Raw genomic sequence first — 6,000 nt, 5'->3', positions numbered from 1 at the left:
TAAATCTTCACCATCCTGTGATTCTGTGTAGCTATCTAGAGGTAAGTGAACTGCATAAACAGTGCGGAAAATTTGCTGCCATATTTGGCATTCCTCAGCAAAACTAAGGTGTACTGGAGTGATCATTTGAGAAGAAAATATAGAGGTCAAAAGCCTTTTGAATTCTAGAAATTGTACGTTTCTCAAATGTTCTGAAAGAAAAGGGGCAGAAATCACATGCCTTGAAATTTCTACCAATTGAGACAATCCTTTCAGAAGAATTGTAGAGAACAAGCCTATTTTGGCATAGGGTGGACTGCACAGGTCTCTGCCTGTGCAGGTAAATTTCTGTGATTCAAGTATTTCAACACAAAGGGACACATTACTAAAGCGGTATTTTATTTGTGTTATGTAGATGTACTTGTACATGACAATGGCTCAAAGCAAGTTTTAATGTACTAGTAAAAAAAAACCCTAAACAAAAAAAGAAAAGGTAATCATCAAGGGGAGGTGACTTGTTCTGTTGTTGCTTAAAACAGTTTGAGCTAACTCTCCTATATTCTAGATTATGTGAAGGATTTATCTGGGTAAGCAAGTGAGGTAAAAAAAAGCAAAATGTTGAAGCCAGGTTTGCTAGTCTAGCTGTGTCCTGATTTCTGGAATGCTTATTCATTCCCTACATCTTTTGCTCATCTGCAGGACCTGAAATTTGAGGTTTTGTTGATTTTGATGTTGTTCGTACCCTTAAATATGCCTAAAATATTTTTTAATAGCTGATTAACAATGCCTTCCCAGGATGTTGTGGGAGTTCACTCAGGTATTGCTTATCTGCTTACCTCTTTTACTGCTTACCTGATGCAGCATAAAGGATTACCTTTTACTGCATGGTCCCTCATTAATTTTTATTAGTTGCTGGTCAACTCCTTAACTCAATCCACTCTAATAAATTAATGTGATAAGACACAATATCCTAATATACTTATTAATGCAAATGAATGGAATCGACTTTGCTGCACACCTGTTCTCAGTAATCTGTGCAAATACTAGGGAATTATCATTGCCTCTCAGAAATAACATCTACAGTGACATCTTGTTATTCTTTTTTGCTGGCTGATGAAGCTCATGTTATTGCATTGCACAGGATGCTTTGGAAAATACAGTCACTGTGGCTGAACTTTACACATTTTGAAGAGACAGCTCTAATTTGCTTGTTGCTCCACCAGAACTGTCTTCCTTTATGGCTGGAAATGCTATAATACAAAAATGTTTCAGAAATATCAATGTATTAAGTATTACTAGAGCTCAAAGGGCAAGATCAGAAGAGACAAAGTAGAAGTGAACTTGAATCTGATGGCTGCAAGTTGATCCTCTGTAGAAGGAATTATTTCCTTGAGATCTGCTCTGGCTCACTCAGGGTCACACAGGCCATCCATGACAGAGGGGATCTACAGCCTTCTACAGTGGTTTTAACCATAAGGTGCCTGGAGGAGAAGTGCTAAACTTGCAATATACCTGGCCATCATTAGAGACTGTGAAAGAGGAAGAATATGCAGATAATGTAAATTTTATATAGTGAAAAGCATTTAACATATTTTGTCTTGTCTCAAAATATAAAAATTTGATTCTTTTTTATGCCCTTCATAAAAAAAAAAAAAGTAGTTGCAATACCTGTATCTTTTTTTTAGCTCTGATTTGAATCAGTCATTGCCCTCGTTGTAAGGTGGGGACAGTGAGGCATATAGGCATCTGAGAATCTGTCAGGAAGATAATTTCAGATCATGGACTGGACAAAAGCGATTCATGTTTGCAATTTGGGAGCAAAAAGTACTAGAATATCTCCCATTTTACCCCCTCCTCACTCCTAATATCTGCTTAAAAATCTTTGTCTTGTTCAAAGATTGTGTTCCAGTGCTCAAGCTTTGGTCTTCTAAAGTTACTGAGTTAAGCTTAAGCCCAGAGCCTTGGCATTTTGCATGTGCTGGGAGAAGCAGAACTGAGAACTTTAATAGTTTCTTCAGGCTATGGTCATATGAAAATTATTCCTAACTGTATGGAGACAAGCCATTCCACCAAACACTTTCAGCCATTTTTGCCCAACATTACAAACAGCATATCTTGGTTTACAAAATTAATCCAGAATTACTGAGTTTTAGTATGTATTCTTCTAGCATACATATGCTGGCACCTCTAATTTATACTCTGCTGTCTTCTTGATATGATACTTAAAAATTCATGTCAGTTAGGTGAAGCCCCGGGTGACTGGAAAAAGGAAATAATTGTACCAGTCTTTAAAAAGGGTAAAAAGGAGGACCCTGGGAACCACTGACCTGTCCATGTCACGTCTGTGCTAAGATTTGTCCATGTCACCTCTGTGGGAAGATCATGGAACAAATCCTTCTAGAAGCTGTGCTTAGCCACAAGTAGGACAGGGAGGTGATTTGAGACAGTCAGCACAGCTTCACCAAGGGCAAGTCCTGTCTGACCAACCCAGTAACCTCCAGTGGAGTGACCACATCAGGGACAAAGGAAGGGCTACAGATGTCATTTAGCTGGCCTTCTGTAAGGTGCTTGATGCAGTGCCCCACAACATCCTTCTCTGTAAATTGGAGATGGATTTGATTGGGTCTGTTTGGTGGATAAGGAATGTTGGATGGTCACATCCAGAGGATTGCGGTCAACAGCTCAGAGTGCTGATGTACATCAGTGACAAATGGTGTCCCTCAGGGATCTCTGTTGGGACCAGTGTAATTTAATATAAGCAAAGGGATCAAGTGTACCCTCAGCAAATATGCAGATGACAACAAGCTGAGGGGTGTGTTTGACATACCTGGATGTCATCCAGAGAGGCCTGTGTGAGCTCAGAATATGGGCCTGGGAACCTCGTGAGGTTTAACAAGAGCAAGCACTGAGTTGGGGCAGCCCTCCGTACCAATTGCTGTGGATGAAGAGATCAGAGCAGCCCTGCTGAGAAACACTTGGGGGTGGGGATGGGTGAGAGGCTGGGCATGACTTGACAATATGTGCTGAGCCCAGAAATCCAGTTGTATCCTGGGATCAAAAGCAGCTTGGCCGTCAGGATAAGGGATGGGATTCTGCCCCTCTACCCCCCTCTGGTGAGATCCCACCTGGAGTGCTGAATCCAGCTCTGGGGTCCCCAGCACAGGGAGGACATGAAGCCGTTGAAGTGAGTCCAGAGAAGGGCCACCAACATGGTTAGAGGGATGGAGTACCTCTCCTACAAGGACAGGCTGAGAGGATTTGGATGGTTCAGCCTGAAAAAGAGAAGGCTTTGGGGTGACCTAATTGCTGCCTTCATTACCTGAAGGGAGCCTGCAAGAAAGATGGGCAGGGAAATTTTAGAAGGGCATGCAGTGACAGGACAAGGGAGAGTGGTTATAAATAGATAGAGGGTAGGTTTAGATTAGATATTAGAAAGCAGTTTTAATTGTGAGGGTGGTGAGGCACTGGAGCCATCGTGAGGTTGTGGGTGTCCCACCTCTGGAAGCGTTCCAGGCCAGCTTGGATGGGGCTCTGAGCAACCTGGTCTGCTGGAAGGCGTCCCTGCCCATGGGAGGTTGGAACTAGATGATCTTTAAGGACCCTTCTGACCTAAACTGTTCTATGATTCCTCTGTACCAACTTTTCAAAGGCAACATAACGTGTCTGTGGTACACATTCCTACCTTTTCCATAGACAAATTTATAAGGTCTTAGATGAACCAGTAATTCCATGTTCAGTTTTAAAAAATCTGCTGACCAGAAATCAAGGTTTTGCTGCTTTTGAACGCTTACAGAATGTCTGCTAAAAGCATTCCCATGTCCATGTATTAGCAGTGACTTCTGAGAGTGCAATAAGAATAAACTGTTGTATCTCTGAGAAACAGAAAGGATGTTTTATACAAATTTACTCTAAAATATCTTTGGAAGAGAATGCTGAAATAGTTAGGAAAATTGATGGAGTTCACTAGCCAGAGGGATGTTTTCCTGCTTCTCAGTAGAGGCAGCAATGACTGGGTGGGATTATTGTAGCACTGCATGGATCAGTTAGATACAGAAATGTTTTTTCACTAGAAAAATTACTTTTGTGAGTTTAATGGATTTAACTTCAGTATTTATGGATTAAAATTTAGTATGCTTGAAATTGAAAAGCAAAGTTGAGAGATGCATCCCAAGTCCACATATATATTTTGTTAAAGCAGAAATTGTGTTGGAAGAGGGAAGGGTGAACAGTTGTATGGGAAAATTTTTACACAAGACGATATGGCCTTTAGCTGTGAGAAACTGAAGTTTACTTTTGCACGCAGCCCAGACAGTTTGGCTGGCATGATGGGGAGAACGGCAACAGGTGTGAAACTGTCACCCTAGAAGAGCAGCTTCTAGCAAAGTGTAAAAAAACAAGGAAAATGAGGCTGTGAAATTCAGTTGGTGAAATATACTGCCCTTTTACTGGCCACCTCCTTCTTATAAGGAACAAAATGAAGGTCTCTGATGGGAAGTGCAGCATTTTTCTTGAGGGCAGGAGAGCTGAGAACAGCCCTGTTCTTAGAAATGTAAGGTGTGGTTTTGTACAAAAAAAAAAAAGTTCTTTGTTTTATAGCTATGACATGCTATAAAACCACTGCTGACATGAAACTGAACAATTCAGGAGAGGTAAACAGCTTAGAAAGCACATAAAAATTGATAAGGGACTTCACCTGGTAAACTCAATGGGACTTTTTGCCTGATATGTTGAAAGGTTGAAATCTCTGTAATAAAGAAAAAGCGAAAAAAAGGAAAAAGATGTGATGTATAATTTAGGGCTTGACCTTACAGCTTTATTTGTTTAAGTAGTTTCCCCCTTTTCTGAAGACTTATTCCATGTGGTGAAGCATTATTTTTTCCTAAGTTATGTTGCCATGTTAGTGTCTTAATAGTTTTCAGACATAAAGGTATTTGAGGACATATCTTTCCCTTGTTGAAGTAATGACCAACACTTCCCACTTATTTCAAGGGTACTTTAATCTATCTTTTCAAGGCTTTTTTAATTAAAATGAATTATTCAGTATGTGTACAGCATTTTGAAAGTACACATAGCTACGTAAGTGCTAAGTTTTATTACTACTCAACTCATTATCTTTTATCATAAAACTAGCCATGACTTAGCTGCTGTTAAGCTTCTTAGTTCTCAAGGCAAATGAACACTAGAAAATGCTTTGACTTTTTTTTTTTTTTTTTAACCATGGCAAATTGCTACTACCACTGATGACAGCAGTGATGACAGGGTATGAGCCATAACTGAACCAATGTAGAGATCAGTTGTAGCTTCACTTCTTTAGGAAACTGAACTCTTATGAGTTGCTGTGCTGCACTGGATCATAATGATGGTGGACATAGGAATATGATTTGTCATTGCTCCATTCTTTTTATAGACACAAACATGCAAACAGTGCACCCTTGGAAAATGGTAACTATACACCTAACTTGTGTCAGTGGTCACAGGAGGTGCACAGGGCAGTGGAAAATCAGAAGTGGAAGACACCTACAAGGCACTTGCATTATATCTGTGCATTTATGTTTCAAGAATGGGACACTTCTGCTACTAATGCTGTCATAAGATTTCTTTCTGTACAAGTGCATTTGAAAATCCAGGCTTTTGATGTTTTATGCTGGACTAAATAAATCTTGCCTAAATTTAGGTATGTGTGTTAGTTGTAGGTTTTAGAAAAATTATCTGATTTTTTCAAGAAGATGTAGAACTTGAACTTTTTTCATGTGAAATTAGAATCTTGCTAGGCCTCTAAAACAGGCAATCTATCAAGTTTGCCATTGAGTAATTATAGTAATAACAATTAAACATTAGTAATAATTAAATAGTAATAATTCATAATTAGTAATAATAACAACAAAATAGCAAATTTAAAAGTCGACCACTAAATATGTCAATGAATCTGTTTTTCTCAGTGTATATGTACCTTATCCACATATATTCAGAATGTTTTGACGTAAAACCTGAATTTTGCTGTAGGGAAACATTGTGAATTAA

The sequence above is a fragment of the Ammospiza caudacuta genome, chromosome 6, assembly GCF_027887145.1.
Source record: "Ammospiza caudacuta isolate bAmmCau1 chromosome 6, bAmmCau1.pri, whole genome shotgun sequence".
NCBI classification, from domain to species: domain Eukaryota; kingdom Metazoa; phylum Chordata; class Aves; order Passeriformes; family Passerellidae; genus Ammospiza; species Ammospiza caudacuta.
Note: the sequence above shows the minus strand (reverse complement) of the source record.